Source organism: Tamandua tetradactyla, chromosome 2 (assembly GCF_023851605.1).
Source record: "Tamandua tetradactyla isolate mTamTet1 chromosome 2, mTamTet1.pri, whole genome shotgun sequence".
In the NCBI taxonomy this organism is placed as follows: Eukaryota; Metazoa; Chordata; class Mammalia; order Pilosa; family Myrmecophagidae; genus Tamandua; species Tamandua tetradactyla.
The window spans coordinates 196,003,332-196,025,706 of NC_135328.1; positions in this window are offsets into that span (position 1 = coordinate 196,003,332).

A 22,375-nucleotide genomic window follows, 5' to 3' on the forward strand; every position below is an offset into this window, starting at 1 on the left:
TCAGTTGTAACAAATGTCCCACACCAATGTATCGTGTTAAAAATGGGGTGGGGGGTGTATTAGCTAGGGTTCTCTAGAGAAACAGAATCAGCAGGAGATATCCAAAAATATAAAATTTATAAAAGTGTCTCTCTCACGTAACTGGGAGAATGTAGAGTCCAAGGTTTGTAGGGCAGGCCACAAGCTGGTGACTCCGATGAAGTTCCTCAACAAACTCTCAGGAGAGGCTGGCTGGACAACCGTGGGAATGGAAGAGTTCAAAATCCATAGGACAGGCTGTGAATCTGGTGACTCTGGTGAAGGGTCTGGATGAATTCCACAGGAGAGGCTTGCTGGCTGAAGCAGGAAGAGTGACTGCCTCTTCTGAATCCTCCTTAAAAGCCTTCTGGTGATTAGATTAAGCATCACTCATTGCAGAAGACACTCCCCTTAGCTGATTACAAATGCAATTAGCTATGGACGCAGCCTATGTAATCATGATTTAACTCTATGAAATGTCTTCATATCAACAGGCAGGCCAATGCTTGCCCGACCAGGTGACCAGGCACCACCTGGCCAAGTTGACACATGAACTTGACTATGACAGGGAATATATGGACATCCTGAATTTTGTGCATGATTGTTCTGTAAATTCATAAGTTCTCTAATAAAAAAATTATAAAATAGTCAAGTGGACTGAAAAAAAAAAACTAGTTACTATGCAGCACTCAGACTCTCCATTCTTATTCCAAGAGCTGGGGACAGAATAGGTAACAAGGTGATATCTTGCTTGACATGCTCGAATTCCATTTTCAGGACCATGGACAGAGTCCCCTAAAGCCAAAGGACAGAGGGGAGGCTGCGTTGCTCAGGTCAGGCCAAGGAGGATAGTCTGTTAGCTTCCGGTTGATGGTGTCAGGATGTGGGAAAAGCCCAGGAAACAAGAAGTCATCTCGTCCAACCCACTGCACCTATTCAGCAAGTTATTTAGACCATCGCATACGTACAGAGAAAGTCATCAGGCTATGGTGGGAAAGGCAATGTGGGGTAAGGGAGTAGGAAAACCTGGGCAAGTCACCTCTGGGAAACATCATTAAAATGAGAGGGATGTACCTAATTATCTCAAGGGACTCTTCCAGACATGGCTCCCAGATACAAGGATTTTACAATTTCCATAACCAATATGTGTGTGTATTTTCATTTTAAAGAGAATCCTTCCTTCTAGATTTGCAGACCTTAGTCCCTGGTTAAATATAGTAGCCCAGCAACACTGATGGAAAGTTTCCCTCACCCTCAGTCCCAAGCTCTTCTATTCCCAGTCTTGCTGGGCAAAGGAGACCAAACACAGCCATGGACAAAGACCGGTTAGTAATTCACAGTCAGGCTGAATTAATGTAAATTCTCCTCTCCCATTTCTCTAACATTTACATTCATTTTCTCACACAAATGACAATTACTCATTCATGATTCTACAATTAGATTTCTTCCTGATTGATCTATTGGATGAAATTTGCCTTCAGCTTCTTATTACAATATTCATTATAGCTACAATTAGTAAATGGACTTGTAAATTTTCTCCCAAATGATATATTGGCTGTTAGACTTAGATGAATAATCTTTGCTCTCATTAACATAAAAAAGGAGTTGCTACCTGCATTCCTTCATTTGTATAATCTGGATGTCAGTGTCTTTTCAGGTTTCTCTCATCTTGGGACAACCGATCAGCTTCGCTCCAAATCCACAGGCCTTTCTCCTCCTGTACCCACAGTCAGATGGATTCTGCATCTGCCCATTCAGAAACACATCATTCTGTAAATGTGCAGGGACTTCTCCTGCCATGGTCACTCTCTCTGCTAGAAAGCGCCCAGGGCCAGTTGTAGTGCTAAGCTATTTGCCAACCTTATCCTAATGAGAGAGTTACTATCCTCGTTCCCATTGTCCTGATGTGAAAACTGAGTAACTTTCCCTCAGTCATTCAACTAATGAGTGATGGAGCCAGCATTTTACTTCAGGTGTTTCTGACCCCAGACTTCATACTTTTTGGCAGTCGTACCACAAAATGTAGCCAGTCTTCCTCCTGCTTTGCTCCTTGTATTCCTTGTTCTCCTTCTTCCCAAGCTCTTTACTTACAGCCCAGAACTCCCAATTCTCCCTTGAACGAGTAACGTGAGACTGTGATTCCATCTAGCATGCTGGGGCAGTGCGAGGGACCTTGCATTAGAAACTCTCCATTCTACAGGTGGCATTCCAGGAGTTGTAAACATTATAGTCCAGCCTGTGCCTCTGCCCCGGCTACAGAACTGCCTGGTTGGGGAGGACACATCAGTTTCCCCTTTGCTTTTTCCATCAACTAGGCACGTCCCCAATGCAATCATTGTCTTGGGAACACCAGTGTTGGAGGGTTTATTACACACATGCATGCCGTGGAACTTCCTCTGGGCCTCACCTCATCCTCACAACATCCTAGGAAGCAGCGCATTGTGTCCACTTGAGTGATGGGGAAACGGGGGCCCGAAGTCACCTATTTTGGTAGATGGAAGGACCCTTAGAGATCACCTGCCTCCTTCTTGTGCAGATGGGAAAACAAACCAAGAGAAGGGAGGTGACGTGGTGAGGGGTGGCCAGCACCACATCTCAGAGCCCTGGGTTTCCAGGTCCCTCATAATATAACCTGTGATGAGGTCCAGATGTCTTTTGTTGATTTACTTTTTCAGCATGATTCCTACCCTGCCGCACTTCAGTGTGGGTTGCAAAAGATCTATCTGGAATCAGGCTGAGAGTCCCAGGACTGTCATTGGCTCAGTATGTGTGGTGTCAGTTTTCTCATCTGGAGAAAAAAAATGGTCTTTCATGGGACCAAAATGCTGAGCTTGATTCACCTGAGTATTCTGGTTGGGGTCAGAGTATCTTGTCCTCCAATGGAGATCAAAGCTAGGCATGATCTGGGCAACTCAGCTGTATCCAGCTTAGCAGCAGTCACTTCAGTTCCTCAACAATGATTTAATTCCTCCTGCTGGAAACTCTGATGCATGCAAGTGGGCTCAATAAATTGATGTGTTCAAATTATTGTCTCCCGGGTCTGCTCTCATCTACTGAGAGCAGGAAGTAATTTGAGTGCATCTGAATGAGCCCTGGAGTCCAGCTGGGACACATCCCTCCCTCCAGAGTAACATTTTCTAGGAAGAGGCACTGAGTTATGTCATACTTTAACAGCATTTAACTCTGTTCTTTAACCTTTATTTAACTGGAGCTGGAATAGCCTGCTGAGTCTGAGAACTTTTCCTAGCAAGAAGATATCCTGGACTGTATGGAGATGATTGTGCTTTGGAGGGTGGAATGGGATGAGCAAGTAAAAGGCCTCTGGGCTGGGGTGGTGGCCTGTAGCTATAAGTGTTCTTATGGGGTAGGAGAAATTTAGCTTTGGCAGGGCCAGACGTGTTGGCACAGACCTCCTTACAGGATTTGTCCACTAGCTTAGGAACCCTGGAGATGTACTTTCTCACTCACTTTCTAAACAAACATTTATTAACTATCTCTTTACTGGAGTACTGCATTAGATGATAGGAACACAGAAGAATAAGAGCTCACCTGTCCCTGGAGAAGCTCAGGTCTTGCACAGGAGAGAGACCCTGTCATGAGAAGTGCCCTAGTGGACAGAAGAGCACTTACTTCTCTTGGGGAGGGGTAGAATAGGTGGTAGGTTGAATTATGTATCCCAAAAAACACAAGTTCTTAATCTTAATCCACGTCTTTGTGGGTATAAACCCACAAAGGTTCACTAGAACCATTTGAAGTTGTTATTTTAGTTAAGGTGTGGCTACCTGAATGAGGATGGGTCTTCATTCAGATTACTGGAGGCCTTACAAAGAGAAATCCATATGGGGAATCAAGAATCAGGAATCCAGAAGAGCTAGGAAAGGACATCACTATGTGACAGGAAAACCAAAGAACCCCAAGGACTGCCAGCAAGCAAACACCAGAATGCTACAGACTCTGGGAGAAAGAATGGCCTTGAAGATGCTTTGATTTTGGACTTCTAACTTCTGACTCCATAAGTCAAAACATTCTTGTTACTTAAGCCAAATCCTCATGCTGTATTTGTGATAGCAGCTCAGGCAAATCAAGATAGTGAGGAAAACATTTACCTTAGAGTGGGCACCTCTAAAGCAGACATTTAGACAAGGATCTGGGTTCTGGTAGTGATTTAGGAAATGATTCAGGAATTACAAGTGAAGAAATGCAAAGAGTGATTCAGAGAAGGGGAAAAAAGCCAATAAAGGGTATGCTGATTAGTGGTTACCTCTGTGGGCAACTGGTGCTCAATCCCACTGGGCACCTCTTAGGAACCATGGAAAACACACCACAAAATCACCATCCTGGTAGCTGGGGAGGCTGAGGCACTTATCTACAGACTCTTATCTGCACAGTTGGGGATCTCCTGTACCCCAAAATTGTACCTACTCACAGATAAGCAAAGTACCAGGGTGCCAGAGAAAGCCTACAGGCAGAATAAAAGGAAGAAATGGCCATTTAAGGGGGAAGACGAAGAATCTCCTGCTGCTGCAGGACAACTCAGGATGGCCCAAAGGTATATGAAGTGGGGTATCAACAGCCTCTACTGCAATGTTTTAAAAGACAAGGCATTTGAATGTAGTAGTTTTCAGCGGAAGCACGCTTGGGGAATGTATTACCCAGGTTTCAAGAATAGTCAGGAAATACAAATGGAGAACCAAGACCATGTTTTCAAACAAGAGAAGTGGCTGGAGGGCCAGGAAAGTTCCAAAGGATTTATGGTAATGCAGAGGATAGGAGAGGTTTGGGCCATTGAGGTGGAGTAACTGCAAAATGGGATAAAGAGAGGAAGCTGGAGAGAGCTGGGCCACCATAGAGGTGGAAGAAGGTGGGATCCAGAGAATGACTAGAGGATAATACTTCCAGCAGAAAGGTGGTAGATGGATGAGATGCTCTTGAGACGGGTAAAAAGCGGTAGTTAAGGAGAAAGGGAGTTTATTTTTCATGGCCTCCATTTCCCCAGTGTTAGAGGAAGCCAACTGACATCCTCAGGAAGCATATGAGGGACCAGGAGGCTGGGGTGGGACTTGAGAAAGGTAGAGGTACAATCCTTGAGAGAAAGGGAGAGGGAGTGGAGTGACAGGTGGGAGGAAGGATGGATGACATGCTGGAGCCAAATGAGACTGTTCAGTTGGTTTTATTTTCTTTGCATGGGCAGGCACCAGGAATTGAACCTGGGTCTCCGGGATGGCAGACGAGAATTCTGCCTGCTGAGCCACCATGGCCCACCGTGTTCAGTTTCAGAATGAGCAGAAAATACATTTGTAGGCAGGCTTCCTCTTCCCACTCCAGAAAGAGAAGACTAGAGTAGGAAGAGAGTTTACCTGAATTTTCCTGTTCTGCAAAAGACCTTTCTCAGCTGGCTCCTGGACTCCTGACAACTCAGGCCACCCCACCATCTGCAGATTCAACAGACACTGATTCATCTAACAGAGCTTCCTTCTGACAAACTTAGCTGCAGAAAAGTGCCTGGCAGAGCTGCTAGTCCTTAACAAATATGTTTTCTCAGCAGCTGCTCCATGATCAGGTCAGCAGTAGAGAAACCAATGATCACAGTGGGCCAGGACTGGGACAGGGCAGGGACCACACAAAGAGTATAGCAGCTGGCTGGGGACAAGGTGTTTCTGGCTTTCCATCAGACCAGGGAGAATTGCATTGAAGGTAGAAAAATTAGGGAGCTAGGGCATCTCACTCTTGTCCAAATCTACCTTTTACTTTCCCTTTGTTCCTGAGCTTGTTAATACCCCTCTCTGGGACTCCACCCATTGGAACGGGAATAAAACCTGTCTAGCCGGTCTAACAAGTTTCTCATGTGGGGTCCCATAGCACACTGAGGCAGGCTAGAGCAGGGAACTGAGAACAGAGAGAAGTTACCAAAGAAACCCTTGAGCAAGAACAGTTAATCAAGGTCAGGAGAGGCTGTCCTGCACATGCACTCTGCCTGGGGCCACCCACCTATGCAAGACACCCAAAAGCAGCTGTCCCACCCCGTGCACCATCTGCCACCAGGCACCACCCTGGAGAGAAGGCAAGGTAGGAGGATGAGCCCTGAACAAGGAGCAGGGAGAAGAAGTAAGTAAAACTAAGCAATAAATAGCACCTGGGACCAACAGACCCTGTGGAGTGACTCATCTAGGATCAAGCATCCACAAAGAAGGAAGAAGAGAAGGGATAAAATAGTTAATAAAAATTACAAAAGGAACAAAAGTCTATAAAAGCAGATTGTCCCAGGATGGGCCACAGTAGCTCAGCAGGCAGAGTTCTTGCCTGCCATACTGGAGACCTGGGTTCGATTTCTGGTGCCTGCACAAGCCAAAAAAAAGATTCCCCCACAGTGCTGGCACCTCTCACCTATTTTCTTGAAAGACTGCCCACATGCCCTTCTGCCTGTATACTTGATAAATTTTCTGCCAGCTTATTCAACTTGTGCTTGAATTCTTTCTCACAGCATAGCTGAAAACCTAGGAACCCAATGCCGGCAACATTAATAGGTAGAGAAGCCCTCTGAAGCTCATTAGAGAAGTTCAGAGGTTGCTGGTGGTTATTTGTCCTGATTTCACCTCCTCCAGAGCTGAGAAGACCTGGAACCCAGATACACCCAGGATTCTTCCAAGCCATCCTTTTGTAAAGTGTCCTTTTGCAAATACCCTTTTGTAAAGTGCCCTTTTACAAAGCTGGCTGAGTCAAAGGAAGAGGTTCTTGAGTGCTTCTTTCTGACAAGTTCTCAAAAAAAACTTTATCTTTGCACAGCTAACGGATCTGAAAGAGGAAGCAATGAGGAGAGAGGCAGAGATGAGAAGAACAAGAGGGAACCCAAATCTTCAAAGGACTGAAATGGGAGTGTCAGAGGAGACCACAAGCCAGGGTGAGGGATGGGATGGGAAAGGAATCAGAAGGGAGCAGAAGGGAAGATACTGGAGCAGCAGGGGTTTCTCTGTCTTCTGGGAAGAGAGGCATGTGTTGGAAGGCACTTTTCTTTCAACCCCCTACAGAGAAGACCTGAAGAGGATAAACCCAGCTCAAGAAAGCTGCAGTGTTCACTTTGAAAAGCGGAAAATGACATCCTTGAGCAGAGTCCCTCTTCCCACCCCAGGAAGAGAGTAGGAGGTATGCTTAGATGCATTTCCCTTTTCTTGAAGTGGTCTCCCAGCCTGTGAAGAGTTAACAGACATGGATGCATCCAGCAGTGTTTCCTACTGGATTACTGCATGCTGGCCCTGTACTTCAAAAGGGATCTGGGTTTGGCTAGGGTGGGTGTTGGAAAGGTGGCCGGGTTCTGAGTTGAGAGAGTTTCAAACAGCTGTGTACTTCAGGTTTAGATGGCTGGTGTTGCTGTGGAGTTTACAGGAGCACTGGCTTTGGAGTCAAAATGACCTGGATTCTAGTCCTGACACAGATTGTTTTCTAGCTCTGTGACATTGAGCAATGACCCTCAGTTCTCTTAGCCTTAGCTGTCTCCTCTGTCAAGTGGGCTGGGTATTACCTTCCTCTCAAGGTGACTGTGAAGATCAGGAACAATGTCTGCATTTGGGGCAATGTACAGCAACCACTGTTGTGATCATGAGGACCTGCTGGGAGGGGTCCAGGCCTGTCAGATGGAGGTTGGTACAGGCCACACCCAAGGCATCACTGGGTTCAGAATGCAGATGTTTAGGCCAGTGGCCTAGGTTCCACTGAGCAACAGCTGATTGAAACCAAAGGATATTAAGCCTAGTGGTGTTAAACTTGGAATGGACTCCTAGAAAGCACCTAGTACCATCTCCTCACTGCATAGATCAGGAGACTGAGCCCAGAGAAGACAGATGTTTGCTCAGGGGCTTGGTTCAAGAGAGACCTGGATAGGAGTCCCAGCTCTGACACTTTCATTCATTCAACCAACATATATCTAAGAAATGTGGTAGATTACATTCTTATTGCCAAGTCTTTGCCCTTCCTGATTCCATGGATTTCATGTCCTTTGCCCTGTGGTTGTATGGTTTCTCCAACTAGAAGCACAGTATACTTTTCTGCCTATTTAACATAAGGGACAGACTATGTGACTTGTTTTGGGATGTGACAGTGCCCCAGGGCTGAGTCTGGGCCCCAGGACATGTTTCCATGTGTTCTCTTCCATTCCTGCCATCAAAATGAGAAAAATATGCCCTGACTAGGCCAGTGGTCTAGTAGGATGAGCAATACTAGTGGCAGATCTGAGTTCAATCCACAGCGAGGAGACAAGCCCAGCCAGACCTGCAGCTTGAAGCAGAACCATTCAGTGAAGTCCAGTCTAGATAGCTGACCTCCAACCAAACTGAAATAAGTGAGCGTAAAGTATTGTTTTACATACTGAGTTTTGGACTGGTTTGTTACACAGCAGTAACTAACTGCTATAAGTACCTGGCATCTATCAGACATTATTCAGTGAAAGAGACATGGAGAGACAGAATTCACATGGTTCCTTCTCTCTTAGAACTCACAATCTGGTAAACTAGGCAGACAATGAATAAACCACCAATGAATAAACAATGAAATATACAATGATGGAAATACACCAGGTTGTGTTTCAGGTGGTGATAGGGAGGCTGACTTAGGTCAAAGAGAGCCTCTCAGAGGAGGGGACATATATACTAAGACCTGAGTTATAAGAAAGAGTCATGGGCAAAGCTGGGAAGAGTGTTCCAGGCAGAGGCAACAATAGGTACAAAGGTCCTGAAGTGGCAGAGAACTCAGAGTGATGAGAAAAAGAAATGGGCCAGAGTGAGCAAAGGAATGAGCAGGAGGGACACGATCAAAAAGGAAGAAGAGATCAGGTCAAGGCAGGGCCTCAGAGGTTATACTGAGGGGTTCAGCTTTTGTCATAAAACAATAGAAGGTCATTGGAATGCTGTAAGCAGGTAAGTGATGTAATCTAATTGGTTATATTTTAAGGACTACTCTCGCTCCTTCTATGTGACACTCAATAGGTGTGTGACCTTGAGCAAATTGCTAAAGCTCTCTGAGCCCCAGTTTCACCTATAAAATAGAAATAATAATAGTGCTTACCTCACCAGTTTGGCTAGAGGCTGACATATGACAATCTACATCAAGCAATGTACTCCATGCAATTAAATGCCAAATCAAGGTTTGCCTGGTTACATTGCTGTGTCCAAACCTCTCATTCTCCAAATTGGCAATGGCTGGCCTGAAAGGAATATGAAAGAGGAGAAGAACTAGATACTCGCTAGATACTCGCCTACTCATCCCGTCTTCTCTCTTCATCAGACATTTCCAGAGCACTTGCCATGTTCCAAGACCTGACCTTGGAGGAAATGATGGGCATTTTGGAACTCATTCTTTCCTGAAGAGACACCCCTCCCCTGCAGCTGGAGTGGGGCAGTGAGCACCATGATAGGACACACAGTGATCCCCAGTGGATACCAGGGGATTATAAATGTTGGTTCATTTAATGATTCCATGGGGATGGGATTATTGTTTTCATCTGACAGATGAGGATAACAACCCTAAGCCTCTTGATGTCAAACTCGTTGATCCCTCTCCAAAATCTCTCCCCATTTGGGTTTTTGATTCATATCACTGTTGACAGCCAAGCTGGTCCCAGGGAACATAGAAAAGGATAATGCAGATGTGACTTGAGAAGCTCCTAGCAAAGTGAGGAGATGAACTTGACTTTCCTCAACACAGCCCAAATCAAATGGCTGTAGTTGATCTAATAGAGACACAGAAAGCAGTGGGGCACAGAGGACTAGCCTGGAGTCCCAGGAAACTTGAACTCTCTCTGATTTCTTCACTTCCAGGTCCCAAGAGCTCTCAGTAGAAACTCAATTTTTATTGAACAAATGAATGAATGAATAGAGAGTTTGATAAATTCTGACTTCGGGTACTGGGGTACTGGGAAAGCTGTTGTTTGCTATTAGCTCCTACTTTACTGCATGATTTTGGACAAGTCCCTTGAACTCTCTGGATCTCTGGTTCCTCTTCTATGAAAACAAGTGGGTTGAATCTGAAGAGCCCCAATCACTCACTTATTCTGAGCCTCCTCCTTCCATATGATGTGGGAGAAGGAGCTCAGGGAATCCAGTTGGGCCCTGCACTGACTGCAGTTATCAATCCCAGAGACAAAAATGTAATTTAAAGTGGAGAACTGTCTACATCCTGGGGATGGAAACACTATGAAAGCACTGATGTGGCTCCACTTACACAAATATGGGACCCCAGTGGATACCAGGCCGAGCTGTTCCAGTCAGAGATAGAAGATGACAAATTATTTGTACAATTATACCACCCTCTTGACTGGAATAATTCAGCCATTCCTGTCTCCTTCAGAAGAAGCTGGGCTTGATAAGGATTTGGGGAATCTTTCAGGCCCCTTCTGGAAGGGGTGCAAAGGGACAGCAGCTCCAAGTGAGTGTATGTCTTTGCCCTTGGCCAAACCTTTGTGCCTTCTCCCAGAATGATGTCTATGTCCTCTTCTTAGGAATTTTTCATGGTCTAGATCAATTCAGCAAACAGGGGTTGAGTTCCTGCTGTGTGAGTTGAACCCAATCATGTTTCACTGAACTCACAGTGGATGGATGAGACAAACTCACGTGTGACTGCACAAACAACAATAGTAAAAGCCAGTGTTTTTTGGGGATGTAAAATGAGGTGTTCTGAGCCCTTTCTTAAAGTAGCTCATTTAATCTTGGCAACATACCTGGGAAGTAGGAGGTGTGTGATTTGGAACTTAGGGTTGAAAACAATAGTTATCCGAATCAAACTGGATTAACCTTATAGGAAAGTTGGTGGTTCATAGATCTGAGGAAAAGGCAGACACATAGCCTCAGGCAAAGCTATATTCACAGCCTCTAATCAGGTCATTGGGTCTCTTTCTTTCTCTCTCTTTCTCTGCCTTTGCTTAATAGACTTCTTTCTGTGTGTATGCCTCCTCTTTTCCCTTTGCTGCTGAACTTCTGAAGCAGCAGAGGGAGTAGAATCATAACCATGGACAGCTCCAAGCTTGTCTCCTCCTACTTGGTGACTCTAGAGGGAAGAGAGCTGCTCTCTCCCACATTCATATATATAATCTTAGAAAGGAATTGAATTAATCACATACTACTTGGATGTCTCATGTGCGTAGGGGTAGGCATTGATTGGTCCAGCCTAGACCTTTTATCTCCTTTATTTAAGGAAATAGGTAAAGGCTATGATTGGCAATCCTGCCAGAATTGTGTGGTCTGGGTAGCTAGGGTTGAATACTTTTCTCAAGGCAAAGTGAGAAGAGATAATGAGTGGACACAAACAGAAACTATTATTATTATTCCAATTTAACCAATAAAGAGACTGAATCTCAGAGAAGTTAACAAATGGCCTAAGTCATCAGTGACAAAGCAGAACCTCAAACCCATCTCTGCCTGATGCAGAATCCCCATACCTTTTGTCAGGCTCCTAACCACTCAACCAGCCCCTATGCCTAAGTCTCAACAAGCCTCATGAGTGCAACCCCAAGGAAGACTCTCAAAGCTCAGGTGCTCAGACTCCTGGAAGGCTTGAGAGTTTACGTGATGGATTTAATAAGAGGTTGTTTTTCTTCCCTTCCATGGTGTGCAGAACATGCTGCCGCCAGGCACTTTCTTGTTGTCTGAGTAGTGTTGAGAGTGAGCATATCAAAGGGTATAAAGGCCACAGTTGCTATTGCCAGGGGTGACGTTAGCCAAGGGTTATAAGAAACATTAAGGGCACTGAGATATGATTTGTTTGCCATTTGAATGTGCTCTCCAGCAAAGGACACAGCTCAGAACACTCAGCCACAGCCAGATCATTGCCCCCACCCTTTGATGCATCCCCTGTGCTCTTTCTTAGCAGCCAGATCCTTCTTCCAACTCTCTTTTCTGACCCACTCTGTCCATTTCATTTAAGGAATGATTCCCAGCCAGACAGCTCATCAACACTGGTAGGGCCTTAGAGAGCCTCTAGTCCAACCCCATTCATTTAAAAGATGAGAAACAAACAGAGCCTTCGAGAATTCGAGGCACTTGTTTAAGGTTATAGAGTGAAATATGAGATGACAGTGGATCCGATAATAGAAGGCTCCATTGTGAAGCTTGTTATATAAAAGCTATGTGTTAGACCAGTCTTATACAGTTTATCTCATTTAAACCTCATATAATCATCCCATGAGATGGATGTTACTGTCCCCCAATTTGCTAATACTAGGAGAGCTTATATGTTTGCTAGAGGTCACAAAGCTAGCAAGTAATAGAGGTGGGCTTTAAATATATTTATTACAGAAGTCCAAGATCTGAACCACTGTGCATATCATTTGTCTATTTGCTATTTTCTCTCTACTCCCTTCCTACCCTCTTGTGTCCTTCTGGACCTCTCCTGCCTCTATTTTCCAAATCTCTGGCCATGTGACTTGTACTTAGCATTGACCGATGGGAGCTCTAGAAAGAGGACAATGGGAGGACGGGAGATGTCATTGTTTCTTCTCTCTCTCTCTTTCTTTCTGCCATTTCCAACAGAAAGAAGCTCCTCTTCTTTGGTGGTTCTGGCAACAACAGAATGGTCCATGTAGCAGTGGGGTCCCAGGCTGCAGCAGAAGTGGAGGCAGCAGCAAGTCTCCGCCGAAGTCAGTAGTGAGTGAGGTTCTGATCTCTGCTAATGACAACCCCTCCCTTTTGTTCTTCCTGCTCCAGGAGTGGTAGCAGCTTCCTGGCTGCTGATATCTGGGTTTCTTTAATTCCTCCTTTTTCTCCTTTCTTAACCATTTATAGCCAGTTCCCTGAATTAAATCTCCCAAGCATGAACTTTCTGTTGTTCCACTCTGTGAACCCTGAATGTTACAGCACTTGACACCAGGAGTTATCTTAGGAAGCAAGCATCAAGAATGGGATTTGACTATTGGTTTTCTGACGTATATAGGCTTAACACCAATGAATAACCCAATTTCCAGTGAAAAATGAGATTCAGATACTACTTAAGATGTAGTGCCATTAAATTGCCACCTGTGGTTGCCTGGAATGAAATTCCAATTGAAGGCAAGGATTAAGAAGACCAAGTACTGCTAATATGACCATTCTGGTTGTATCAATGACTATTTAACAAGGAATATGGGGTGTTATGGTTGTGATGGTACTGAAGAGTTTACCAAAAAAAATCACATTCAGGACTTTAGACTATCAGTTCAAAGCATGGTAATGGAACTGGACACTTCCTATGATGATTCCATAAGAATCTCTTATCTTTGGTAGCCATACAGCAGATACATCTGAAAATCAGACTCAGAATTCATTCATGTGAGTTCCAGATGTTAGTTGGATATATAGCTTTGTCAACTCTCATATTTGAAAGTGAAGGCATTGATTGAGAAGTAGAGGGATTATGAGAATGCTCATAAATATGAATACTTTGCCCTCCGATCTCCGAAGCTCCTTTATCATCAGAAACAGCCTCGCCTCCTCTATCTAAGGAAACTAACTTTCCCTTTGAAGAGCCTATAATAATAAAAACTCAGGAGTAGTAGTTGCTATTACAATTCCATTTGGCTGGCCTGTTTAGCCAATGCAGTAGGCATGCACATTTTAGAAAATAGCCATGAGTTATCATAAAATGCATCATGTAATGAATCCAATTGAAGCTGCTGTTGAAATCAATACTGCCTCTAACCCTGTTGAAAAACAACACTTCCCCTGCACTGTTTGCACTTGACATATGCTTTCTCCTCTGTATTAATTTGCAATGAAACCAGTACCAGTTGACTTTAACCTGGAAGGGATGGCAATACACCTTACCTTGTCATGTGGCTTTCTAAACTCCTATGATCTGTCAAAATCTAGTACGAGTCCTCTTGATCATTTTTATTACTTGCAAAATATCATGCTGATTCACAGGATTGATGGCATGATGCTGATTAAAAATGTTAATCAGGAAGTAGAAAGTAACTTAGATGCCTTAGTAAATCACAGGCATGCCACAAGGTAGGAGATATATTCCATGAACATTCATCAGCTCATCACCTTGGTGAAGTTTCTCTAATCCAGTAGTATGGGGAATGTAGGGATATATTAATTATGATGAAAGAAGATTTCTTGTACGTTACATCATCTGTCTCCAAGAAAGTGTAACAACTTCTGGTTTTTGGAGATAGTACATACCACATTTGTGTGGTATTCTCTTATCTAATATAGTGACCCCTAAATTCTCTGACAAGAAAGATTCTCCAGCAAGTCTAGGCTGCAGTGCAAGGTGCTTTGCCACCTGGGCTCTTTTAATAACAGATCTAATGGTAACCAATGTTATATGGCAAACAAGGATGTTCTAATAAGCCTTTGGCAGCCCTAGAAGGAGAGTCATAGAAATTACTCTTAGTTTTTTAATAAGTAAAACAACTGCCTTTTTCTGCAGATTATTCCCCTATTTGAAATGGAATCCTGGTTTGTTATAGGGCCCCAGTAGAGACTGACCACCAACACATGGAACAGTAAGTCATTGTTGAACCAGAGGTGCCCATCGTGAGGTAGATGTTATCTGACCGAACAAATCAGAAGGTGAGTCTTTTTCAGGAGCACTCCATCATCCAGTGGAAGCATTCTATACAAGTTTATGCTCAAGCAAGTCTTAAGGACACAAGTAAGTTGCAAAAGTATGTGGCTCGTCCCACTGCACACACGTCTGCTTCATCTCATGTGAAGTTTTCTAAGATAAAGAACTGAAGAAGGAAGCATTTGGACTTGGCTCACAGATTGTTCTACATGACAGACTGGCACCAGTGGAATTGGCAGCTGCAGCAGCATAGCCCACTCAGAAATGTCCCTGAAAGGCAGAAACTTGAAGTGCTCCAAATGGTACTTCTGTTTGTTTACTTTGCTTGGATGGAGAGATAGCCAGAGGAAAAGATCTATACTAATTTATGGGTTCAGTCTAAAATTTGGCCTGATTAAGGATCTGGAAAGAACAGAGTGGGAGGATTAATGAAAGGGAGGTTTTGTGAAGAGGTATTTTTCTGCCTCTTTGAGTGACAGAGTGTGAAGTGTACCACTGCAGAGGATGTCCTCAGTGAGCCATTGAACAAAGTGATACATCCTGTGGGTGTGAACTGGACTTTTTCCGGCAGGCTCTTAGGCTTGAAATGACCCCAGGTACAAAGTGGCCAGATGATGAATGCTTAGCAACGTGGACTTTCTCTTACCCATCCTGGTATAGCTACAGCTACCAATGAGGACTCAGCCTGTCAATAACAGAGTCCAACACAGAGCCCTTAATATAGCACCATTTCCTGTGATGAGCAGCCAGTCACTTGAGGACAGCTTGATTACTTTATATTCCTTTCATCAAGGATGGGACAGAAATTTATCTTCAAGCAATGGACATTAATGTTTTGGTCAGCCCCTGTAGATGGACTTATCAAATGCCTTATTTACCGTCATGATGTCCCATGCTGCATCACTTCTGTCTAAGGAATTGATTTTAGAGCAAAAGTTGTCAGCAATGGGTTCGTGTCTGCAGAAGTCACGGTATTCATTGCATCCCTCTGAAGCAGCCACCCTGAATGAATGGCCCAATGGCCTGTGGATGACTCAAGTGCAGCAATGCATGAAAGTTTTGGGTGGAATCCTAGAAGATGTGGACCAGCAGCAGGGTAGGGTACATTCTGTGAACTAGCCGGAGTTCATGGGTCCAGGAATCAATTTTTTATGCTTTTTGTTCCCATGATTTCTGACTCAGATTGTTAAAATTTATTAGTTCCCAAAGAAGGCAGGTTTCCTCTAGGGAACACAGCAATTGTTCTTTTGGACTTGGAGCTAAGATTGCCATCTAGCCACTTTGGGCTCCTCATATATACTGTCACCATTGGGCAAATAAAAGTGTCACTGAACTGGACGGATGATTGATCCTGATTATCAAAAGCAGGCTGGGGCAGGGGTATCTTTGTTTGGAATATAGGGGAATATTTTAATACTTCTATATTCAGAAATAAAATAAAATGAAATACTACATATCAAACCAATAAAGGCAGACACATTACAGACACAAAGCTTTTTAGGCAGAAGATGTAAGTTACCCACAAGGTAAATAACTCTGCAGAGCACTATCGGAGAACAAAAGGAAAAGAAAATGGGTGATGGAAGAAGAAAGTTATCAATTTTAACTATAGTCTCTTGGCCACTTACAGAAATAAGGACTAGAGCAGTTATGAATATTTTGGGTTTTTGCTTTATATATATATATAAACATTTATTTTTCCTATACTTTTCCTCTACTATTATATATATGGCATGCTTATAAAGAGTCAACATAAATGCAGTTTTTAAGTTACAGAATATCCATGTGGAGTTGTGATAAAACTGGAAGAAGAATTCACATGAGCTGAGATGGCAGGAGTGGTCAGTAGAACGTAGCGTCTCCCCTTTCTGTGACAGGATGGAGAAAGCGCTCACCCTTAGGAGGATTCTGTGCATCACTTCTGGTGGAAGCATGAGGCTGCTGCCGCTGTTCATGAACATGGTGGGAGGGTAAGAATGGATGTTGAGCACTCAGGAGGCGGACGGCGCTGGCATGCTCCACTTTGCTATCAGCTCCACTCCCACTCTCCCCTTCTCAATTTCATATTTGAGGACTGGACACCTGAACGCTGTCTCTCCCTTGCTGGCAAGCTCATTGTCCCATTTGGCTCATGGGAGGCACTAATGGGAGCCTGGAGGACTGAAGCAGGAGAGAAGTCATCGCTCTTCCACCCTCTCTGTCTCCGGTAGCTTCTCCAACAGCTGAAGCAGCAGGTGGCTGGAGGCTCAGTGCTCTGTTCCCAGCATGTGGTAGACAGCAAGTTCATTCATTCATTCAACAGTTACTTAATGAGTGCCCAGAGTCACAAAGATAAATGAGACAGAGTTTCTGTTCTTAAGGAGCTCACAATTGAGAAGAGTGGCAGGCTACAACCTGCCAGTCAAATCCAGCTCACTGTCTGTTTTTGTATGGCCCACAAGGTAAAAGTACTTTTAAATTTTGCAAACATGTAAATTTTGTAAAATAGTTGAAAAAAATCAAAAGAATGTTTTATAACATGTGAAAATTATATTAAATTCAAATTTCAGTGTCCATAAAGTCTCATTAGAACATAGCCAGGCTGGCCAAGTCAAGCAGTTGAGACGGAGACAATATGGTCTAAAGCCTACAATATTTACTATATGACCCTTTACGGAAAATGCTTGTAGCCTCCTGACACAGCAGATGGGACAGAGAACAAAGCAGGGACATGAGGTGAGGGTTCAGAGAGTCATGAACAGAGCCCCATCATTGCCAGCACAGAGGGGGAAACTACTTTTTTGGCAGGAAAATGAAACACCAAGTCAGGTTTGGGCAATGGTTCATTGTTTAGGGTGGTGGTGGGGGCAGAAGAAGGCAGGAGAGGAAGCTGAAAGGGTCACAGCTGGACTGGGAAGACCGTTCAGCACCCAAACAGGGAGGTCAGACTTCATTCTGGGGTAGCCGAGAGGCACTGCAGGCTCTGGAGTAGGGAACCCAGTTTGCATATAGGAAAGCTCACATTGGCTATATAGAATGGAAGAGTTAAGGGGGAACAAGGCAGGAAACAGGGAGACCAGCTAGGAAAGCGGCCTGGGGCAGGTGAAAGAGCTTGAGGTCAGACAGATCTGCATCCCAGTTCTGCCTCTTTCTAGCTGTGTGACCTTGGAGATTATGCTAAACCTCTCTGAGACATCCTCATCAGTCAGATGGGGTTCACAATACCATCCTGAAGAGGATTAGATGAAAAGATCTATTTAGAGTGTTTGGCTCTTAGTGGGCCATCAACAATGGCAGCTGCTATTGTCGTTGTCATGATCATGAAAAGGACACTGGGAGGTAGACTTCCCATCCCAGCTCCCAGGTGCTCCCTCTCTCCATCCTATTGGGATTCATCATGTCTATAAATCCTGAGAAATGGCTAGAGCATGAGAGCCATTTCCTGGATTCCAAACGACAGGCCAGAGGCTGGTTTGTGTGACTGTCCTGGGTCCCAGTGGGGCCCAGGCATCCTTCATGGCCCCCCAGGTGTGCCCAGGGCTGTCCAAACCCAGCTCCTGGGAGCTGGAAGTCTTATGTCACCACAGGACCATCGATGCCCCCAGCATAGAGCTGGCCTTCTCTGCCCTCTTTCTGCCCTGAGCTTGGGCTTGTCCTCACTTGACAAGAGGTCTGTCTGGCCCAGTGCCCAAGGGTCACCTGGCTGTGCAGTGTGGCCCCTTGAAAGCTGTCATTCCAGGACTACTATGGGAGAAAGACATTTGGGAAATCACAGCTTTGGCACCCTCCAGGCGGTGAGATCTGAATGACCGTGCCCCATGCGGAGATGGGGCCACATTTCTAGATCCATCAAACGTCAGGGCAAGAGAGGCCATCAGGAATGCCTAGTCCCAGCCCCTCTCTGCTCTGACATCTGCTCAAAGAAGTGAGTTGATTTACTCAGGCCTGAGCCACGTCAGGGTCAGAGCAGGAACCATACTCCCAGTCCAGCACTCATCCTTCCTTGCTGACCCCACTTGTCCTTTAGCCTTCAAGCTGGTGTAGACCCAGCCCCAGGCAGCACCTTCCATGGTGGCTGGGTGTGTGTCTCATTCATGGTGCAATGTCTGGTTTTTATTTAAATGAACAGCAAGAGGAGGACAAAATTATCGTCTGCGAGAGATGAGAACACCTCGTGAGGTGAGATGCATCCACCCTACTCTTGTACTTCCCTGTCAGCTCTCAAGCTATGCTCAAGGGCAATTACATTCTACAGATTTTTCTCTTTATACTTCAATAAATATTGCCTATGAAAACCAGTTGGCATTTTCTGTGCTTAGTGCATAATAACTAATCTTATAAATCTAAATTATCCCTATAAATCTAAATTAAATGCCTAAGTTTAAATACATTTAGGACACATAATTAATAAAGTGCTAGCACATAAACATCACTAATCTGTTTACTGCAAGACAAATTTTTATTTTTAAAGCAGTGTTTTCTTTGCAGTGTATGGGCAGAAGGGAGGAGGGACCTCTGAGCAGTTTCCAGCTCCGATGGGCACTGTCTGTCTCATACTTCTTTAGAAGAGCTTCCTGGTACCTTAAGATACCCACCCCTGAGTCTAACGAGCCCGAATGTTCTCCAGTTCCCCACCCCCAGGCTGGGCCATATTGAGAAATGAATGGTCTCATAGTTCAGGGGTCTCCGGGTGGCCCTGGCAGCAGCCTCACCATCCACCAGGTGGGAAATCTGCTCATTGCATGCCTTGCTTTCTCCTCTCTCACACCGGCATCTGATGATCATCAAATTCTCTCTCATTAGCCTCCTCCCGATTTTCTTCCCAACTAAGTCCTTCTCCCATCCTCCCTGTTTCTGTGCTGGATTCGTGTAGCAGCCCCCTCCCTTCTGATGGCTCTGGCGCCTTCTTTTCTCCCACTGCAGCTCATCCTGCACATGGCAGCAGTGTTGTAATGTTTCTAAAATGCAAATCCCACAGAGTGTCCCATCCAGTGCAATGAGGTAGAATAGCGTCCCTTCAAAAGATACGTCCAAGTCCTAACTCCCAGAGCTATGACTGTGACCTTATTTGGAAATAAGGTCTTTGCAAAAGTAATTAAGTTAAGGATCCTGAGATGAGGTCATCTTGGATTGATGGTGGGCCATAAATCCAATGATTGGTGTCCTTTAAAGAGAAAGGAGAGGAAGGCCATGTGAAAGTGGAGGCAGATATTGGAGGGAGGCATCTACAAGCCTAGGAATGTCCAGGATTGTTCACAGCTCCCAGAAGCCAGGAGAGGCACGGGCCGGAATCTTCTTCAGAGACCCCAGAAGGAGCCAACCCTGCAGGCCCCTTGTTCTTGGACTTCTGGCCTCCAGAACTGTGAGAGAATAAATTTCTGTCGTTTTGAGCTGCCAAGTCCATGGTGATTTGCAGTGGCAGTCCCAGGAAACTAAGGTCTAGTGCAAACTCCTCCACGTGGCTCCTGACGTCTTAGAATGCAGCTTCTAGACCCTGCCTTCCGCCTCTTCTCTCAACCGCTCCCCCTCCTCCCCCACCTGCTTTGGCCACTCTGACCCACTTGCCACCCACAAACAAGCATTGCCCAGCATGCTCATTTCCCTGCTTTTGCATGAGCTGTTCCTTCTGCCCCCAAAGACTCTCCTGCCTTTCCCTGCACACTGGTTCTGCTGTGGAGAAGCTGATGCCCCTAGCCCCCGACCCTTCCCTCCAGAGAGAATCCTGATCCTTCCCTCTCTCAAAGGATGTGCAGGCAAGCACAATATCTCACGTACCCAGGTGCCATGTGAAGTCATGGTTCCTGCTTGCCCCTTAAATAGCCTTTTAAAAATAGTCATTGAAAAGGAAACATTTGCACCCCTGTTGGTGGGCAAGACTCTTTGGACCACGAATGAAGAAATGAGGAATCAGCTCATGCTTTTTGATGGGCTTCTCTGCTGCCTTTCTGACTCTGGACCCGTCTTCTCTTCCCTAACAGGGACTTTGAATCAGTGACGTGAGGTTTGCCTGGCCCCAGACGGTGCCAGGGAAGCCTCATCATCTCTGTGTTTACTGAGAACTTACTGTTTGCTAGAATGATGCTGAGCACTTAGTAAACACCATCTCCATCAGCCTTCACCAGAAGCCTGCCAGGGCATAATACAACTACCCCGTTTTCTAGAAGAGAGACCCAGGGTCTCCAGGCCAATGTTTAAACAAGGCCAGGGTCACTCTGGAGCCCACGCTTCAAGCACACTTGCCAACTGGGAGGCTCAGGGCAGTGACCACACTGTCCTTGCCTCAGCCTTCCTGCCTGTAAAATGGGGCGATCTGCTCAACCCTTGCAAGGCTGGGGTGAAGATGAAATGGGTTACTATGGGTGAGGTCTTGGGTCCTGCACTGAGCACACAGTAAATGCTCAATAAATGCTCACTAATATGCTCACCTCTTCTTAGAAACCCTGAAAAGTATGGCAAAGAGATGACACCTGGAAGCTGAAAAGATCTCCCCAGCTCTCCTATGGCATCTTCCATGTTCCAAATCCTGTGTTATTTGTTTCAATAATGTGTAGCATATTTGAAATGCTTAAGCATTAACTAGGGTCTTTGATTTCAACAATTGAGATGAGGACGCTTTGCCCAAAAGTCACTTTGAAGAATTTTGTAGCTGTTCTAGTTTGCCAGCTGTCGGAATGCAACACACCAGAAACGGATTGGCTTTTAATAAAAGGGGACTTATTTTTTTTAGTTCTTCAGAGGAAAGGCAGCTAACTTTCAACTGAGGTTCTTTCTTACGTGGGAAGGCACAGGATGGTCTCTGCTGGTCTTCTCTCCAGGCCCCTGGGTTCCAACAACTTTCCCCAGGGTGACTTCTTTCAGCATCTCCAAAGGCCTGGGCTGAGCTGCGAGTGCTGAGATGAGGTATGCTGAGCTGCTTGGACTGTGCTATGTTGAGCTCTCTCATTTAAGCACCAGCTAATTAAGTCAAACGTCATTCATTGCAGCAGGCATGCCTCCTAGCCGACTGCAGATGTAATGAGCAACAGATGAGGTTCACGTACCATTGGCTCATGCCCACAGCAACGGAACTAGGTGCCTTCACCTGGCCAAGTTGACAACTGAATCTAACTACCACAGTAGCCAAGTGGGTTAATATACTTCACCCTTTACTGTGTTGTTGGCACTGTGTGATCTGACTCAAAAAAGACCTCTGCCTGGTGCCTGTCACTTGCTTTACTCTGTGTCCATTCATTTATTCATGCTTAATGCTGTGCCACGTGCTGGGGATTATAGGTAAGGAAAAAAATAGACCTGGCCATTCTAGAGTTTATACTCTAGTCACATAACAAACAAATGTGAATTTGGAACGTGTCACGTTCCAGGAGGGAGAGAATCGTGATGCTCCAAGAGGTTAAAATGTGTGATGGTGACTGAGCCCACTTTCTCTCGCCTCTGTTTCTCCCTTCCTGCCTTTCCCTCCCTTCCTCTCTCTCCTTCCCTCTCTCAGTAGGAGGCGGCTGGAGGCAGTAGATCCCAGCAAGCAGGCAAGAGCAGAGAAAGGGGGAGCTCTTGGTTGATTAAGGAAGACCCTGTCCCGTGGTGAGAGGACAGAGTTGGCCATCTAGAAATGGCCCACATCTGCCACTATAACCCTCCGTCTGCCACCACCAGTGGGCCTTTGGAGAAAACTCCTGGGGAGGACATACAGGTGAGGGTGGTGTGGGTGGCTGAGACTCCCTCTGGTTGTCAGTAGCTGTCCTGCCTCCCTGGCAGGTTTGGCAGGCTCTGCTCAACCCTGGGGCAGGGACATGGAGAAGCCGTGGGCAAGTGCCCTGCTGGATATGCGGGATGCAGCAGGCATTCTTGT